The sequence below is a fragment of the Phacochoerus africanus genome, chromosome 4 (genome assembly GCF_016906955.1).
Source record: "Phacochoerus africanus isolate WHEZ1 chromosome 4, ROS_Pafr_v1, whole genome shotgun sequence".
In the NCBI taxonomy this organism is placed as follows: domain Eukaryota; kingdom Metazoa; phylum Chordata; class Mammalia; order Artiodactyla; family Suidae; genus Phacochoerus; species Phacochoerus africanus.
The window spans coordinates 123,377,841-123,398,781 of record NC_062547.1 but is presented as its reverse complement, the minus strand read 5'-3'; positions in this window follow the sequence as shown (position 1 = coordinate 123,398,781).

The following is a 20,941-nucleotide window of genomic DNA, read 5'->3' as shown; positions in this document are numbered from 1 at the left end:
CTTTTAACTCCTTTACGTGTTTATTCACATGAATATTTTTAAATCCCCATGGCCCACCAGCATTGCTCTCCCTCTTCAGAAACAATGTATATTCTTTTATTTGCCTATGTTCTTGTAAAATGTTCTAAGTATTCTGCCAATTTTCTTTTCCTATAGGTCACCATTTTCCACTAGAATTTGCACCTCTGCCTTGTTAATTTGCAGTCATTTTCAGACCTCAGTAGCTTAATGGCATCAGTACTTTATAATCTGTTAAGATTCTAATCTTTGTAATAACATTGCTCGGATGTAATCAAAATCAACTTTTTTTCTTAAGGAGTTCACTTTTGAGTTTCTGTTTAATAAATCCTTCCCCACTTTAAGGTCACAAAGGAATTCTCATTTTCTTCCAATAACTCTATAAAGTTCACATTTAGGTCTTTAATTCATCTGGAATCTGCCTGTGATTCTTCACCATATAATGAGCCTATTCAACCAGTAGCATCTATTATGAAATCCTTCCTCTCCCTACTGACTGTGGTGCCTTTATATTAATTTCATATCAACATACGAGGCTGTTGTTGAGCTCTCCTTTCTGTTCCACTGATCGATCTGCCTGTTCTTGTATCAATATCACTCTATTTTCATTATCATGGCTTTACAGGGTATCTTAATAGCTGTCAGGGAATATATGTTATCCCATGCACTTTTCTTTCTCAGGATTGGCTTACCATGAAAGAGTTCTGGAGATCTGCTCTACAACCTTGTGCTTATAGTTAGCAATACTGTACTTTTACGTTTTTTACCAGGGTAAATCTCAAGTGTTCATCACAATTTTTAAAAAGAGATTAGCTGGCGTTCTCATCGTGTCTCAGTGGAAACAAATCTGACTAGCATCCATGAGGATGATGATTCAATCCCTGGCCTCGATCAGTAGGTTAAGGATCTGGCATTGCCGTGAGCTGTGGTGTAGGCTGGCCAGCTGTAGCTCTGATTCGACCCCTAGCCTTAGACCCTCTATATGCCACAGGTGTAGCCCTAAAAAGACAAAAAAAAAATTTTAATTTCTTTAAAAAGAGAGATTTTCTTACTATTTGTATAAACTTTCTAGTAAAGGCTATCAAGTTCATCTTAAAGCCCAAATGGAATTTTTAATGGGAATTTTCAATTTTTGAGTTGAAATGATAGATAATCAGGGGAAATTGCCATCTTCATTATATTAGTCCCTTCAAGAGCATGAAATGTTTCTCCATTTATTCAGATCATCTTGTGTGCCTTTTATCTACATTTTAAATTTTTCTCCGCAGAGCATTTGCATAGTCCTAGATAAAGACTTATCTTCCTGCAGAAATTCCTAACTATGGACTAATAGACAAATGATATCAGTACCACAGAGAAGCCTCTGGTTAACATGGGTATTTTCCCAACATGCACGTATCCTGTGCTAGCCAGCAGCAGCAAATGTACACAAAGCAACAGACCCAGCTGCCATTGGTCCCTCTGGTCAAGCTCCTTCACTGTCTTGCTTGGTCTTTCCTCCATCTGCGTCAAGTCCCCCGTGAGTGATAGCCAGCAAACTTCTTAAAACTCATTCTGCAACCTCAGCACCACAGATCTGAAGATCTATTTCTTCCCAGTTGGTTGTTGTTCACCTTCCTAGTTCAGTGGCTTCAGAACAGCATGTTCTCAGGGGATGCCCAGGGGCAAGCAGACTTCAACTCAGACCAAGGAAGGACTTTCTGACCCAGCTGTCCTGGGAGGGGTTGGTGAATATCCCTTCTCTCTGCCTCAGTTTCCTCTAATCAGGAGGGCCTGTGTGACACTGAGTCCCCACCAAACACACAAGGTCTCCCATCCTGAGTACATGGAGCTCTCTTTTGCTGGGGGCCTGGAGGAGGGGTGGTAGGGGGAAGAGTGGGAGGGGAGAACCAGACACCTTTGTGGCACTGCTTTGAACTCAGTGGGCATCTGCCTGGTGCTGAGGGAGCCACCCTTTTCGGCAGAGGTACACTCACATTCACACTAGGACTCTCACTACTCTACGTTCATAAAATGAGCCAGACAAGTTTTTATCCTCCAGTGTGGCTTAGAAATCAACTGTTTCTTGAAAGGTTCTTTCAATTTACCTGTAAAACAATCTGAGCTTAGGATTCCAGAAGGGGAAGATGTTAAATGCCATTTCAATTCATTTAATATTTATGGTTGTATTTAGGTTTTCTATAGTTGTGATAGTTGTGACATTTTTTTTTTGAAGGACTGTATCCACTTCATTTACATTCATTTAAGTTCATTTATTTACATTCATTTATTTAAGTTCACTCACACATAGTCATTCACAGTAGAGAAAGGCCATAATTGGATAAGTAGAATGCAAACATTAAAAATTAGTCATGTGTTGGAGCTGGGTGCAGCAGGTTAAGAATCTGACTGCAGCGCCTCCCGTAGCTGCAGAGGTGTGAGATCAGTCCCTGGTCCAGCACTGTAAGTTAAAGGATCTGGAGTTGGCACAGCTGTGGTGAAGGGCACAGCTGTGGTGAAGGGCACAGCTGTGGTGAAGGGCACAGCTGTGGCTCAGACGCAATCCCTGGCCTAGGAACTTCCATATGCTGCTGGTGTGGGCATAAAATGAAAAAAAAAAGAAATGCTTGTGTAAATGAAGAGATGTTTAATCGTGAGAACAATGAATGTACAGGATGAACTCCTCAACCAGAAACCATGAGTTGAAAAGTTGCATACTTCATATTCATCCTGACTAGCTGCATTGTGATGCCATCTAGTGGTAATTGCTTCACTGTAGATTGTATCAATCCTGGACCAAAACTTTCAGGTCACTGGCAGAAATTCTGGGAATTTCCCAGTTAGCTGGTTGCCCAATGCTGCAGATTTGGGACTCCTAATTCCTTTGAGGCCCCTTCACAGATGGGGCCCCAAGGCCACCCTCACACCCCCACAATGGCCCTCCCAGAAAAGATAAAAACTTAAGCCCAAAGGCATTTGAGAACACAGTCAGGATATATCCTCAGTCCTGATATATAAGTTCATATTATTGTGAGATACTTCTTTGCTCTTTATTTTTAATTTTCCTGCTATGTCTGTATTTGACCATTCTCTTTCTGTATCACAGTTAACTGTAACTACTTTCTTTTTCCTTGACACTTTTGTTAGAGTTTGTTGATCTCATTTATCTGGTCAAAGATAACATCATTTTCAAGTGTACAGTTGTACATTGGTCTTTGGTATAATCACGAGAATGGGCAACTGCTTTCACTACCTAATTTCAGAACATTTTCATTACTCGCCAAAAGGGCAGCCATACACATTAGTCATTTTCCATTCCCTTCTTTTGATCACTGATTTCTGTCTCCATGGATTTCCTATCCTGGATTGATTGTGTAAGTGGAATCATGTAATACGTAGCCTTTGATGGCCGGCTTCTTTCACTTACTGTAATATTTTCAAAGTTCATCCACATTGTAGCCTCCTTTTATGGTGGAATATTATTTCATCACATGGATATACTCTGTTTTGTTCATCCATTCATTAGTTGATGGACATGTAAGTTGCCACTTTGGGGCTAGTACAAACATTCAAGTACAAGTTTTTGTGAGGACATATGCTTTCAGTTCTTCTGAGTATGTAACTAGGAGTCAAATGGTTGGGTCATGTGAGAAACCTATGTTTAACTTTTCAAGGAACTGCCAAAACTCTCCACAGTGGTTATACCATTTTACATTCCCAACCACAAAATGAATACGGGTTTCAATTTCTCCACATCCTAGTGGAAATGAAGAGGTATCTCATTGTGGTTTTGATTCGAATTTCCCTAATGACTAATGATGTCGAGTATCTTTTCACATGCTTCTTGGCATCTGTCTGTCTTCTTTGGAGAAATGTCTATTCAAATGTCTTGCCCATTTTTAATTTGGTTATTTGTCTCTTTATTGTTGATTCGTAAGAGTTACTTATATATTCTGGATATTGGACTTCTGTCCACCACCTCTGAACAATTTCTTTGGTCAAGATTTTATGTGGAAACTCAGGGAGCAGAAGCTTTGAGAGGAGGCAGCTGTCTGAAGTTATAACCCACAAGCCCTGGGGGTGTGAAGAGGCAGAGGTTGCAGCAGATGAGGAACAGCCAGGTCAGCTGGCACATGTTTTTATCAACTATTTACCCCATCCGGGCTCTGGCATTGTCTGGATTTTACCATCCCAACACCAAAGATTTTGGTCTTTGCTAAAATTTCTGCAATAAATGCCTATTTTTAATCTATAACCTTGAGGATATTTTTGATCCTTCCATACTTCATCTGTAAAATGGAGATCGTATCCTTGAAGCTTGTCTTGAGGGTTATACGATGTAATGTATAGAGGCACTTGGCTTGTAGTTGAAATATTAGATCCTCCTCCCCTCACTATAATGTTTATTCCCATGTTCTGCCTTCCAAAGTGTCTTTTTTTTTGGGGAGGGGGGATTGGTTTTTTTATGGCCACACATAAAACATATGGAAGTCCCCAGACTAGGGGTCAAATCAAAGTTGCAGCTGCAGGCCTACACCACAGCTGCACTGGATCCGAGTCACATCTGTGACCTATGCTGTGCTTGTGGCAATACCAGATCCTCAGCCCACTAAGGGAGGCCAAGGATCGAACCCACATCCTCACGAACACTATGTTGGATTCTTAACCTGCTGAGCCACAATGGGAACTCCCTTCCAAAGTCTTAATCTCACGTATTCTTACGGTTTAAACATAATGAGGGTTTTCTTCCCATCTGACTTTGGCGCTATAGGAAGAGTACTTTGCCTATTGAGATATGTGTGTTAGATGCACAGTGTATTTATTTATGTTTATCTATTGCCAACCTTCTGGGATGAACTTATGTCCCAGAAGGTTAAAAATCAGCCCTAAGTTAAAAAGAAAAGCCTTCTTTTCTGATTGCATTTCTGAATATGTGTTGTTGCTTATCATTTATTTCCCAGAGGGGCTGCTGAATGGACATTTACCCTGAAGCTTCATTTGTTTAAAAGAGTATTAACATAAAAGAATCCTCACTAGAGCTTCAAGGAAGATATATTACTCCATTTTTTTTTCTAGACATCTAGGAGCAGAAAACACATACTTTATTAAAAAGATTCAAGACTATTGTTTACAAAAATGATTCATGAAAATCTGATTCACAATTTATTTCTAAAGCATGCAATGGGAAAAATAAGTCATTTAGTGGACATATGAGAAATTGAAGAATCATTTTTTAGTCAGTGTCTGATAAACTCAGACTTCTAAAAATCAATTTCAGTCTTCACTATTCTGGGATAGGTTGATAGGGAAGCTATTCAGCCAAAAAGGATGCTCAATAAGGAATAATTAGCACATAATGTCTACACAAGTAAAGGAGTAATTTTAGAAAATTAAGAGACCCATCTCTCAAAGCTAAGGCAGTCCTAAGGTGATATTTTTAGTTTTGTATATGATTTCTCCTTTATGCATATGAAAGTTCTCATTTTCAAAAGCCTCAAATTTGGCTTGAAGTAAAAATTTATTTCCTTTTAGTTTTGTATCCTTTTTATTTTGGTTTAACTCTGTGGTCAAATATCTTTTTTGTTTTTTTTTTTAGGGCCTCACCTATGGCATACGCAAGTTCCCAGACTAGGGGTCAAATTAGAACTGCAGCTGCAGGCCTACGCCACAGCAACACAGGATCCAAGCCTCATTTGTGACCTAGCCACAGCTTACAGCAAACCAGATTCTTAACCCACTGATGGAGGCCAGGGACCAAACCCATACCCTCATGGATACCATATCAGGTTCTTAACAACAAGAACTCCATGGTCAAAAATCTTATTAATCCTTCATATGAAAATGGCTAACTCCTCTAAACACTGTTTGGAGAAAGGGTGAGAACACTATTACTGTTCTGGCCACATGGTAAACACATAAATTCTCATCACACTGGTGAAGGAAAATATACATAAAATTCCATATTCCCATTGCACTTTTTATATTACCAAATGAATTAACCTTAACACATAAAACAATTTTACACCTATAATGATTTGCAAGAGGGCTTTACATTTCATCTTTATCCATTTGATACTCATAACAGACCTGTTACATAACTGATCCAATGCTTAAAATGACTAAAAATTATGTGACTCTTTGCCTGCTAGGAGGCCTCTGAGCTGGTAAGAAGTGAAAAATGTTAATCTCCACAAATGAAAATTACTTTTTACCAAAATTCAACAATTTCATGGTGATTATCCATCCATATATATAGTTTGCATATCCTCTCATGTGGATAAAATTTCATTTAATACCATCAAATAAGTTTTCTTTGGGGTGCGTGATTTTTGTATTGTCAACTAAAACTAGTCATGTGTGTCCTGGTGTTTACCAGACCCTTCCTTTTTTCTTTTCCTTTTGAAGTCAGTACTTTCCTCCTTAGGTTTGAGAATATTTCATACTGAAGAGGGAAAGTATCTTCCAGATTTTTAGAAAAAAGAAATTTTGTTGTTGAATCTGTAGCCAACTTTAGCCATCAAAACTCAACCACCTATTTATTCAATCACTACCTGGGAACTTACAAACCAAGCTCTCATCTTCACCTCTTCACCAAGACTACCGAAATCCCATATGCCACTGGGTGGAATCAACTGAAGGCACATAGACAGTTGGTGCTCCTACCTAGGCAGGGATCAGAATCACCTGGAAACGTTAAAACAGCTAATTCAATAAGTCTGATCTCGGCCCAAGAATTTGCATTTCTAACAATTATGTGATGAAACAAAATTTGTGTTTTAAGGGAGGACAAGATAAAACTAAACATAAAATTCTGTGCATATGCCTTTGGGCCCCCCTGCCTAGTGTTCAGTGTGCATCTGTGTTAGCCATTAACCAGGGCTCCTCAAACATGGCAGTGCCTGCTCAACCATCAAATCATTTTTTTTCTTTCTTCTGACTCCAGCAATGCAACTTCTTAAAAGAAGAGTGTTCTTACCCAGGTTGTAGGGAGTCACAGTGACTTGCTATTCACTCTGTACATGTTTACCTGGACCACATATCCTTGGTGAGCTTTATGTAAAGTATCAGTATGTTATTTTGATGTACGACCCTTTGACTCAAAAACGTACATGACTATGCCTTCGACCTCTAACAGGCCAAACAGTTCTCAGAGCTTTCTGAGAATCTGCTTCCCAGGGTATAATCCCCAGTTTGGCTTGAATAAAATTCCCTTTTTTCTTCTTGATAGTTAATTGAACTTTTGCCAACACCTGAATGATGCTGATGCTGCTGGTTCCATGGCTATGAATTGAAAACCATGGCATGAATCCCTGTGCACTAACCTCCAATCTGGAAAGATACTAACTTTTCTCAACACACACCCACTTTAAAGGCTAAAAAGATTAGAAAATCAGCTAAAACCTTCAAGAACGCGTTTGCAGCCTGCACCAACTCTAGAGATCCTGGATTCCATAATCACCTACTAAAGTCACTACTACTGATTCTCTGGCCTTCTGGATTCTGGATCCTGTTCCCTGGCCAAGATTTTCAGAATTTTCCAGCCTCCCTCTGCTTCATTACTAGACCACTAATGTCCTTGGCCCAGTATCACAGCATTATTGTTATTTATCTTCTGACGCAGATGAAAGTCTAATGAAGGAAAAACTTAACCCATTTTTTGAAGGCAGATGCAAACTGTTCATTGGGTCATAATTTTTCTAAAGCACTTTTAAGAGTTCAACACTTATTAGCAATTCAGTAAGTCCCTGTACATTTTAACAACATCTCCATACTCAGAGGGAGGGGAAGCATCTGGTATTTAGCCTCTATAACTGCAAATATTTTAATAGCTTGTGAACAATTCTGAGAGGTAAAAACACATCCTCAATGGGCTGATGATTTCAACAGTGACTGTAAGGGCAAGAGAGGCAGGAATGTGGCTACCCGATACCTCCCCTTACAGTCATCTTAATTTATTCCTCCTCCATCCAAGCCATTTACAAATACACTTAAAACATAGCTCAGACTCAGATCCCTGGCACAAAGCAAGTTTGTACAAGGCACTGTTTGGGTCATGGAACAAAATTATATACTGCTTACCTTATGTCTAATACTATATGTAAGACAGTTCAGCTAATTTATGGTAAAGAGCAAAGATCTAAAAGCACCTGGTTAATCCAAGGTAAAAACATTATGTATGAGATAGCAGAGATTGCCTGTTTCACTTACTAAGACCTAGTCTCTGTGTAACAGAGCCAGAGAGGAAAACTGAACTGCTACAGCTTCCAAAATGAAGTGGCCACATCCCAGCCCCTCAGTAGGTGGGGAAGACATATCTTGCCTCCCCAGAATCTGAGGCCTCTTCCCCCGTCATACTTGAAGAGAGGAAAACCTCATACTGTAGAGGAATGAAATTGATTTCCACTGGCCAAAAATAACGGGAAGGCTTCTTGCTTCAAAAGCTTATCTCAGGGTTTCCCATTAGGAGCTTCCCTGCCTTAGACAGGAGAGGCCACAGAAGCAAGAAAGGCCTTTGCTGGTCCACACACAGACCAGAACGACTCAGGAGCAGCAGCTTCTGCTTTCTAGGCACGGCCCCCACCACTTTCTTCCCCTCTTATGAGGAAAAGTTCTCATCTCAACCCCGAACACTTGCCGGCTGATTAGATCTCAGGGTAAGTGAGGCCAGTGCTTCATCTCCACCAGGTGTTTGCTTTTATATATCTTATCACTGATTAGAGATTGACAGGTTTTCTCACCTTCGGGGGATTTTAGCCATCAGCAAGTAGATGGAGTGTGAATGTGTAGGAAGCGCCTAAGAACCACTTTCTGGAAATGGAGGGATGTGGTGGGTAGGAGGCATGAGCCAGAGGACAGTGGCACCCCAGAAACACAGCCCTAGGGATGGCAGCCCTTCCTTCCCCAGGACAGGTTTCTCATGCCATCTGAGCCTGAACGCAGAAAGCCTTCCCTCTCCTTTCCCAACTATGGGCCCCACAGGGTCCAGCACCAGCTACCTGGACGCCAGGCTCCTGGGCTCATTTGTAATCATGGGTGTGTTTCTGTTGTCACAGGCACTAGGAAGTAGCCCTAGCATTTCCTAGATTTCCTTGTTCATCTTTTCAAACCAGGCAGAGGGTGGTGGGGTTCGCTCTATGTGTGGGGGTCAAATGCAGTAGCTTTTCATTTTAGTGTGCACCTGTAGGAGGGACCTACCTTTTTTTTTTAATTCCAATATTGAGATATAATTGACATACAGCACTGTTTAAGTCTAAGGTGTAGTGCATCATGATTTGACTCACATACATCATGAAATGATTACAATAGGTTCTACCCAAGAACAGCCACCTTCTTGTATAGAAACAGAAGAAAAAAAAAATGTCTTGTGATGAGAACTCTTAGGAATTTCATTAAGGGTAGCATTGGTGTTCTGCTTTTGTAAGAAAATGTTCTTGTTTAGAAATGCAGACTGAATTATGTAGGGTTGAAGTGCTATGATAGTTGATTATATATAGTATTCTCTCTACTTTTGTGCATACTTGAACATTTCCATGATAAAAATCGCAAGGATTAGAAGAATATTGTTAAAATAACCACACTGCCCAAGGAATCTACAGATTCAATACAATTCCTATCAAAATACCAATTGCATTTTCCAAAGGACTAGAATGATTCTAAATTTTGTACAGAAATACAAAAGACCCTGACCAGCCAAAACAATCTTAAGAAAAAAAGAACAAAACAAGAGGTATTGTGCTCCCTGATTTCAAACTATACTACAAAGCTTTAGTCATCAAAACACTATGATGCTGGCACAAAACAGATATTGATTAATGGAACAGAATAGAGAGCCCAGAAATAAACCCACACTTATATGAGCAATTAACCTATGGCAAAGGATGCAAGAAAATACCATAAGGAAAAAACAGTCTTTTCAATAAATGGTGTTGAGAAAACTGGACAGTTATATGCAAAAGAATCAAGGTAAACTACCTTCTCACATCATATACAAAAATAAACTCAAAATGGATTAATAAATCCAAACTTAAATGTAAGACCTAAAACCATAAAACTCCCGGAAGCAAACAGGTAGTATGTTCTTTGACACTGGTCAGAGCAGTATTTTGAAGGGTATGTCTCCTCAGGCAAGGGAAACAGAGGCAAAAAAAAACAAATGGGATGACATCAAACTAAAAATCTTCTTAGCATTTTTCCAAAGAAGATGTACAGATGGCCAACAGACACATGAAAAGATACTCAACATCACTAAATCATTAGTGTCATATACAAGGATTGTTAGAGTAAACAGTAAGGTTTCCAGATATCATCTAATACCCAGTCTGTAGTCACTCTTTAATTGGAGAGAAATATTTTTATTTTGTATGGAGAGCAGGAAAACCAAAAATATTGAAAAATTGATTATAGTAATATTATAGACACTACCCAACTATCAAATAGAAACAAAACTTCAAAACTTTTGGTTTGGCTGTATTAACATAACACTAATTAAGACAACTTATTCAACTGCTTGTAATTGATCCCTGATTGACCACAGATCAACATCACAAGCCTGCACGTCATTAAATGTGCACTAGATGCCGGCTGAAATCCCATAGAATGTACACAAGTAGTAGAGATATCTGCTTGCAACTTTAAAATTGTTTCCTTCCAAAGAAATTGAATTGACCTAGATAATCTGTGTTCAGACCAAGGGAAGTGCAACAGATATCAAGAGTACAAAAAAAATTTTGAACTTCATCAAAGTCCTGGCAACCTTCCTACCCTACCTTTGTCATGATATACTATGCTCTTAGCTAGGTGAGAAAAATGCTAATGTGAAACTTCAGCACAATTACAAAAATGCAATTTTTCTGGGACCTCCAAGGAAGAATTTTCCTGTGAAAACCTTGGAGCCTAGAGGACCAGTGCTACACCCTGTACCTGTTAAATAACTCCTCTCCCTAACCCCCCATGCCGGCCTCAGTTTTCCCACCCACATTGTAACTGTAGTCCATTTACAATGTTGTGTTAGTTGCAGGCTTCAGAAAACTGCCCTCGAGCAGATCCCTTCTCATGACTCAGTTTGCCGTCTGGGAAGTACGGATGGTTCACCAAAGGCCTTCTGCAATATAGCTGCACTGCCTTCATTGCACATGTGCACAGTCCTTTATACGTCTAGATATAAAAAGAACGAGCACATCCTTTCAAAGCAAAAAGGATTAAACAGAAGGCGAGAAGGAGCTCCATACCCTGCAGTCCCCTTCCACTCCGCCAGTTAGGGTTTGCCATTAAGGTAGCCCCAGACCCATGTTCTCCTCCTCTCCAGGCCCTATAGCCACTTGGTTCTTTGGACACAGAATCTAGTGAATTCAAGAACCCCAACTTACCCCAGTGGTCAACCAAGACTGTCTTGGACTCCATCTGACAAAACGAATCTCAGAAATGTTGACCTTAACTCGTGAGTGAGGTTGTAAGCGCCATTGGGCAACTTTTGTTAGGTTCACATTCGCCTTAGCTTTCAGCAAAAGGGGGAAGGAAAGAGGGATGCGAGGGACGAAAGGAGGGAGAGCTGAGCTTGGGAATGGTCTCTCTGAAACCCAAGCACTGGTAAGCTTGTTAGAGATTTTAAGTCTGACAGGCCAGTTTTCCCAAACCATGGCAGCTGTAAAGGAAATATAATTATACTTAACAGAAGCCACCTGCATTTTGAAGTTACCCTAAATTTAAAGCTTCTGGGAGATTTAATTAAATTTAATGAAAACCAGAGCTGCTAAACAATGATGTATTGTTATTAGTTATTCCTGAGGAAATTAAGAGCAGTCATGAAGCCATACCTCAGCTTTCACATTTAAACCTCTAGATAGTAACGCCCCAAGTCTATAAATAAGGTAATGCTCTTTTCATGAGCTAAAAGCTTTGTCAAACTACTCATCTGCTCCTATAAGAAAGAAAATCAGAACTAGAACAGAGGAGGAAAGAAGGGAACCCAGGGAAGTTATCCTGAGTGTGATACAGGGTTATATCCAAACTGACTTCAATCCTTCGGGCTTCTCCACCACCCCCACCACCGCCTCCAGCAGCATTTCTTTTGTTCTTTAAAGAATTTGCGTTATTTGCCATTGCAGAGCAAGTACCCAGCTAGGTCAGATGAGGATGGTCTGTAAGTCACAGAACCAGAATATGTGGCTTGTTGTGCTCTCCTGGTGATCTTACTTAGCCTGGACTTTTGATATATAGAAATAATCATGATCTTTTTGATGGATTTGAGCAACAAGATGGTAGAGGTAGAGTGAACACTGAAACTAGGCAGAAATCTACTCTAGGACTAGTACGGGGGGAGTGGGCGGTGAAAATGGGGTTGAAGTGGCCTCATCTGCCTTCACAGAGGACAACCAGACAGTGCAGGACAGGGTGTGAAAACATTAAGGTGAGTCAGAGTCCCCTGAAGATGGATTGTTGGACCCTATCCCTAGAGTTTCTGATACAGTACAGCTGACATAGAGCCTAAAAAATTGCGTCTCAACAAGTTCCCAGGAGATACTAATTCTACTGGTCCAAAGACCGTATTTTGAAAACCACTCTTTTTTTTTTTCTTTTTTCTTTTTAACTGTAGTCCATTTACAATGTTGTGTTAGTTTCAGGTGTTCAGCAAAGTAATTCAGTTATGCATATTTTTCTCAGATTCTTTTCCCTTATAGGTTATTACAAAATATTAAGTAGAGTTCCCTCTGCTCTACAGCAGGTCTTTCTATTGTATCTATAGCAGTATGTAAATGTTAATTCACTCATCTAAGACATACTGTCTCAGAAGTTTAGAAAACTGGAGGCATTATGTAGGAAATGGTTTCTTATTAAGTGAATCCAATACAAAATGTTGAACAGAGAGTTGAGGTAACTAAGGCGCCAATGATAGAAAGTAGGCAGGTAATGGTTGAGTACAGAAGTCTCCCCATAAGGGCAGGCCCTTCACTATCAGATGAGTAAAGTCTCACCCCAGGAAAGGTGAGCAGAGCTGGATTAGGTCCTAGAGCCAAGACCCACCTGCTGGAATCTGATCAGGACCTCAGCCCTCAAGGGACAAACTACTTCATTGTGGGAGGTCCTTGGGTGCTGATGGAATGAATCTGGGACCCAGAGCTTCAGGGAAGGGAAGCTGGGAGCATCTTTTACAGGAAATATCTGCCCTGCCTGCAGGTAGCTTGGAACACGTGCTCCCTCTCCTAGCATTGAAATATTTTTGACAACTAGAATCCACCCCCTACCCCCACGCAAACTCTGGGCTCACAAGTGCTCCAGGTCTTGACAATTCCTGTATAATTAAGCAAAGTATCTGCCTCACTGCACTCTACACTCATCTGACTACATTTAGGGCATTGCCTGCCTCAATTTAATGACTCATAAAGTACAGAACAATAAAGTGGTGTTATTAAAACTGATTTCAGATTCATTTGCATTTAACTCTTAAAACAACCCCAAGAGATGCGCCTAGAAAACAGCCAAGAGAAGGGATTCTCAGGAATCACACAAAGATGCAAGTGGCTCCTTACTCCACGTCTAACATTGTTCCCACAAGTTCACGTTTCCTACATTTTGAAAAGGATTTGAACCACATCTACAAAACAGGAGAAATTAAATCTCTCCTGTTTCACTAAGCAAAAACAAAAATCAACAGATTATACCAGAAAGCATATTTCATCATTACACTGAATTATGTAACACCTAGCACAGCCCATTTCCCTAAGAAAGTCTCTCCCTGAATTAGGAAAGAGAGCTCTCCAACACTAGAGGTAACAAAAAAAAGGCTGCACAAACACCTGCCAAGGACATCAAAAAAGGAATTCAGGCACCCGTGGGATGGATATTGATGGATGCTATTCATGCTATTGATTCTACATTCTCTTAATTTCTCCATTAAGCTACTTTTTTAAAACAGACTTGAAGTTCCCATTGTGGTGTAGCAGAAATGAATCCGACTAGGAACCATGAGGTTTCGGGTTCAATCCCTGGACTTGTTCAGTGGGCTAAGGATCCTGTGGTGTCGTGAGCTATGGGGTAGGTCTCAGATGCGGCTCAGATTCTGTGTTGCTGTGGCTGTGGTGTAGGCTGACAGCTACAGCGCCGATTCAAACCCTAGCCTGGGACCCTTCATATGCTGTGGGTGTGGCCCTAAAAAGCAAATAAATAAATAAATAAATAAATAAATAAATAAATAAATAAATTCAATATCCCTATCACCATTTCCATAATTTTTATGTGCAAGATGTTTCTGCAAGTGCTGTATTTTCAAAAGACAGTGGAAACAGTATTTTCATTGCAACATTTAACCTAAATGATGTTTTTTCATTCTTGCCAGTTTATTTCTGACAAGTTGAAGGATATGGTAAGATGTTTCTTGCCAGAACCCATGGTTTGGAATTCCAAAATTAGAGCAATACCCATACCTCACAATCCCAAGTGTGTGTACTTCTTGCCCAGTGGTGTCTTTACCATCTGAAAGTGTTTAATCTTCCTTGATGCACTCTTTCTCCTATTCTATTGCTCACACTGTAAACTTTTCAAAAAAAAATGTTCTCAGGCATCAACACTGTGATTTTTATTATAAAGGCTGGAAAAATTTTAATGGGGTCATTATACATTCTGCTTGTTAAGCCCAAGTAAAGGTATAGATACATGACTATTTTAAGCAGAAAGCCCATCAAGGCAACATGCCACATAGACTTAGGGTATTAGTGATGCAAGCTGGGTTTGACTCCTGGCGCCACCACATCCCAACGCTGAGACTTCTGGAAAGTTTATTCTTGGGGAAAAAAGGATGAAAATTGCACATAACTCACAGGAATAGAATGCAATAATGGATGCAGGGCGTCAGCATAATGGGTCAGGCAGCAGCAGCATTTTACATTGATTTACAAAGTCTGCCTGTATCCAAATTCCAGATCTGCCACTCAGCACTATGCTCCTGAGCAAGTTACTGAACCTTCCCAAACCTGTTTCCTTGTCTTTATAGTAAGAGAAACAATATTATCTACCTCATAGGCTTGTTGGGATGATAACTGGGATAATACTTGTAAAATCCTTGCCCAGGGCACTGCAGGTGATAAGCAAATCAGTGATGCCAATTTCCTTTCCCAGCATCCTCTTCCCAAGCTGCTTCCAAGTCTTCCCACTCACTACTCCCTAACTTGGCATCTTACTTTGCCCAAAAGGAAAAAAATAAATACTTGTAAGGTGGAGGCAGCATTCCTTTTAGGGAAAGAATTATCTTTGTTTAGGCATATACATTGAAATCCTCCCAGGCTGCAAACAGCACCAATGTTCTAGTTGAGAAACAGAGCTAAGCTGTTAGGTATAATAAAGTAGGAGTATGGAGCTTCGGGAAACATGGGGGGTGAGGAGGGCAGATGGGAGAGGAGTCAGCCAGTCTGGAACTTTTCAAAAGTGGGAGTGACCAAGGCACAGCTAGGAACCTGAGAGGCTGGTAAGTTCCACAAGTTGCCCACTAGGCTGAGCTTTGAGGTAAACCCTCTATCCTAATGCTTCAGTACATAATTATGTTGTGTGACTGATTTGAATAAAATATGAAAAAAATGAATGCTATTCTGCATTTATATTCAATGCAATGATAAAAGAGGGAGTAGCTGAATAAGGAGAGCTAAGAGACTGAAAATTTAATGGAATCAGAATATTATATCAAAAGATGAATAGAAAAAATATTAGCCAGTGTCCCCCTCCCCAAAAATACTTGGATATGTTGGTGGGGATGTTGGCTTTCTCACTGTAAGCAGGACGGAGACTCTTTGAATTAAATACTAAATGAAAAGTAACAATGAGGCTGGAAAACTTGGGCCCACACCACCTCCATTCCACCAAGACTGCTGGCACCTTGATTATACCAACTCTTTTTTAATCACTGGTTTTCATTCAACATCCATATACAATATCACTCCTTTTTGATATAGTGAAATACTTGGTTTGAAAGGAAGATTGGAACTTCAATCCTTATAGACTGCTAAAATCTTGAAAACAGAAGACCTGGTGATGACCAAGTTCAAGCTCTTAACAGCCTGGGACATGACTTGCTGGATCCTCACACAAGTTACCAGCAGCAAATGGACTTGAGTCTTCAGCCAAGTGCAACTATTCTCTACCAATTGGGCGGGCTGTTTCAAATCAGAAAGGGAATAAAATTAAGTCTGAGTATGTATGAGGTCTCACAAAACTAGGAGGGCAATTACTAGTTGCCTGCATATGTTCCTGAGATGTTAATTAACACATTTTAGCAACAGATCATCTATTTCAACTGCACCAATCAATAATGTCAATGCATGATTGTATCAGATAACTTTGTAATGCTCTCCCTAAGCTATCACGATGAAACTCATTCTTTAACATATAAAAGTGAAATTGAGTATGAAAAGAGGCCCATTTGATTATCAGAACTTCTGAGGTTTTTCATAGAGAATAGATTTGTGGTTGCCATGGGAGCGGGGGGATGGATTGGGAGTTTGGGATTAGCAGATGCAGACTATTATATATAGAATGGATAAACAAGGTCCTACTGTATAGCAGTGGGAACTGTATTCAAAATCCTGTGATAAACCATAATAGAATGAAAAATATATATTTGTATAACCAGTAACTTTGCTGTACAGCAGAAATTAATATATTATAAATCAACTATCATTCAATAAATAATTTTTTATTTTTTGGCCAGTGCCTCAGCATATGGAGTTCCCAGGCCAGGGATCAGATCCTGAGCCATAGTTGTGACCCATGTTGCTACTGAAGCAACACCAGTTCCTTAACCCACTGTGCCCAGGCCAGGAACTGAACCTGTATCCCAGCACTCCAGAGATACCAAAAATTCCCACTGTGTCATAGCAGGAACTCTAATAACTTTTTCAAAAAGAACTTCGGAAATTTTCATTTGTTTTCCTATATCTTAAACTGATATTCGGGTGAGTTAAAGTGAACACAACTTAGAAAATTCAATACATTTACAAAGAATATGAAACTTTCAACATTTTTTGTTGTTGTCTAACTACTGAATAAGTGATTAAGCAAATTTTCAGTGAATTTATGTTGAAAATCAACTAAACTTTTTTTTTTTTTTTTTTTTTTTGCTTTTTAGGGCTGCACCTGCAGCATATGGAAGTTCCCAAGCTAGGGGTCGAAGTGGAGCTACAGCGGCCAACCACAGCCACAGCCACAGCAATGTGGGATCCAAACTGTGTCTGTGACCTACACCATAGCTCACGGCAACGCTGGATCCTTAATCTACTAAGTGAGGCCAGGGATCAAACCCACATCCTCATGGATCCTAGTCAGGTTTGTTAACCACTGAGCCCTGAGGGGAACTCCCAACTAAACATTTTAATTAATTTAATTTTGAGATTTGTAACCTGCAATTTTTTTAAAATGCCTGAGTGATAGTTATAGCTCTACAGTAATTCAATGTTTTCAATAGCAGTAATTTTAAGATATTCAAAGATAAAGATCAGCTACTATATAAAAACTGGAGTTAACAGACCATGTCTTAGGCCTATAAGTATTACTCTTTTGTAACAGGTATAGTTATAAGCCTAATTAATTCAAGAAAGAACTTGACTTTGCCTAATTAATTCAAGAAATATTTTATCAGAAAAATACAAAGAATATTGGTTTGGATATTAGAGAAGGAGTAGAGGGAGGTCTGGAAAGGAGGAATCCCTAAGGTGCCATAAAAAGGGAATGGAACTTTAATACATAAAGAAAGGAGGTGTAAGGTACAAGTGAGAAGCATATTTTCACCTCTGCAAGGAAAATCAGAAATAAAAAATGTCACTGGCCTCTCTGGTCCCAGTAATCATACAAAACCCAGCCTTCTCCCATTTCACCTTTAGTGAGAAAATGTTCTGTAATTTCAAAGTTACAGAACAAGCATAAGTCGGGCTGTATAGAAACAGCACTTCTCAGAGGCCCGTTCTCCTTAATTAAGGAGTATAAGACAAATCATATTATCCTTAAGACAGGGATAGAAAGATATGTTTAGAGATATCTCTTGGAATGCACAGAAGAACAAACACCAGCCAGGAGTTGGTAACCCTGTTTCTTGGTCTGACTCTTATTTTATTTCCAGTATGACCTGGGACAATGCATTAACTTCTCAGAGTTTCACTCCCTTATGCCAAACATGGGTTTTTTGTTTTGTTTTTTGAATTGTCAATGCTGAAAAATAGGAACTGATAATTCACATGTGGAAAATTACATTTTTCTTAAACTCATGGGAAAATGTTTATTCTCTAATAATTTTTAAAAATGCAATCTAAATCAAACCTGAGAAACCACTGAACATCTGCTAAAGAATGTCTTTTAATGACAATAATCCTTAATAAGTAACGATAAAACTGGATTCACTCGTTCAATTCAATCAGCTACTTAAGGATCAGATATTCTCTTCCTTATTCACATCCATATTTTTAATGCCCGATACACATTTGGAGTTCAATAAATACTTACTTACTATCCATTGATGGCCTTGAATAACGTATTTCTGAATAGCTTACACATTAAGCTGAAGAGTGAGAGGAAATGGTTTGTTCCCACCTGTCCTAACTCCCCTCCACAGGTCTATAAAACTGAGGAACCTCAACCAGGCAGAGGAAAAAGACGATAAGCCTATTTTTAAAGGTGACAGTGAAGTTGGCCAGAAGGCAGTGGTACCAAATTCCCCTTTCTCTAATCTCCCACTCTGAAATCTAAGGTGAAATGCTCTATTGCTCACATGTCTTCTGCTGGGACCTGGACAAAGGTGATGGCTCTCTTTGTCAGAAGCTTGGATGCTACTGAACCCCAACTTCAGTTGAGTTTCAAAAAGGCAAGGAGTTCCGTTGTGGCTCAGCAGGTTAAGAACCCAACACAGTGTCTTTAAGGATACAAGTTCGATCCCTGGCCTCACTCAGTGGGTTAAGGATCTTGGGTTGCTGTAGCTGTGGCGTAGGCAGGCAACTGCAGCTCAGATTAGACCCCTAGCCTGGGAACTTGCATATGCCGCAGGTGTGGCCCTAAGAAAAAAAGGAAAAAAAAAAAAAAAGAGGCAAAAGATTCAATTCATTATAACACACATTCCTACCCACCTTCTTATGACATATTCTGACAATAGGACTGTATGTTCTGGTTATGTGCCCATTCCCTGTCAGATGCAGGGACCTGCTCCCCCGGGGATCACCTGCACACAGAAGCAAAGAATTGCCCAATTTACCCCCACAGCCACCTCACTGAATCAGAGGTCCAACTGCTTGTGTTGTTTCAGCTGCTTTTTCTTTCTTGGTGATAGAAATTTTATTAACTTCAGAAACTAAAACACAGTTGCAGTCAGCAGGCATCAACTTGTATAAGGCTGTCACTTTTGATTTTTATGTCAGAACTCCCCGTTCATAAACATGCTGACATCCTTTCCTCACCTCCCCAAGTGGGATAAGCACAAAAAGAACCTTGTGGCCTTAAAGGATTATCATAAAGCTGTTCTTACCCTTTGACCCAGTAATCCTAGCCCTCAAAGTTTTTCCTAAGGGAACAGTTCAGGAGTTCCAGCTGTGGCTCAGCAGGTTAAGAACCTGACTAGTATCCATGAGGATGCAGGTTTGATCCCTGGCCCCACTCAGTGGGTCAAGGAGCTGGTGCTGCTGCAGCTATAGCAGATATCACAGATGCCTGGGAACTTTCATACACCATATGTGCAGGGGAAGGAAGGAAAAAAGGGAGCGAGACAGGAAGAAAGAACACAGTTCAGAAGAAGTGGAAAGTCTAAAACGGTAATTTTTTTCCGTCTTTTTTTTTAGGGCCACACCCATGGCATATGGAAGTTCCCAGGCTAGGGGTGGAAGCTGTAGCTGCCAGCCACAGCCACAGCCATGCCAGATCGGAGCAGAGTCTGCAAACTGTACTACAGCTCACAGCAAAGCCTGACTCAACCCACTGACCAAGGCCAGGGATCGAACACTTGCTCCCGTGGATAACAGTTGGGTTCATTACCACTGAGCCACAACGGGAACTCCTAAAACACTAATGTGTACATAGAGTAGTGGTTCATGAATGTTGACAGAAAAAGTAAAGATCTGGGTGATACCTGAGTTACTGGTTTGGGAAATTGAATAAATGCTGGTGCCACTCATTGAGAAGGGAATGCACCATGTGGCTGGGAGGAACAGAAGCACTGTGTGTGCTGTGAAGTTTCACCTGCCCTGGTCTGAAAGTAGGAGAGGGACTTGCATACTTTCACAATTCACTTGAATTCATACTTGCATAATTGTTTGAAGCAAATAAAGGTGACAGTTCAAAATTTTGTTTTCTAAATTGGCACTCTCAACACTTCTACCTACAGGCCATATTCAACCCCCAGCCTGTTTTGGTACAGGTTTTTACATTTTTTTTTTTACAAAGCTCTTTTTAAAAAAAAAAAAAAAGAATGTGCTACAGAGACCATATGGACCATATGTGGCCTATAAAAGCTAGAATATTACTATCAAGTCCTTTATAGTAAGTATCTGCTGACAGCTGATTTAACCCGTCATTGTTCTTTACTGACATGCTTGAAACTTCCAAAGAGATTAAGGAAGATAATATATAATGCACACTTGAAGTGACACTTTTTAGTCTGCGTTTGCTGGTTTACTTTTACATCCTCTTCCATGCTGCCTTCAGAAACTTCCCCAACCAACGCTCCCCCCAACACACAGCACTCTCTACTTCTCTAGTTTCTGATTCTTATCAGCTGTGGACTCAAAAGTTATGCAACCAAACCGAAAAAATGGATTCTGGATGAGGCTACCAACAGCTCTTCCATGAGGAAATTTTGGATGTTAGTGCCTCAACATTTTACCCCTCAGATAATTTTTTATTTTTTAAGCTCTGATAACCCTAGCAGCTAAATGTCACTTACTAGGCAACTTCAGCCAATACACTGCATGCACATATATTATAAATC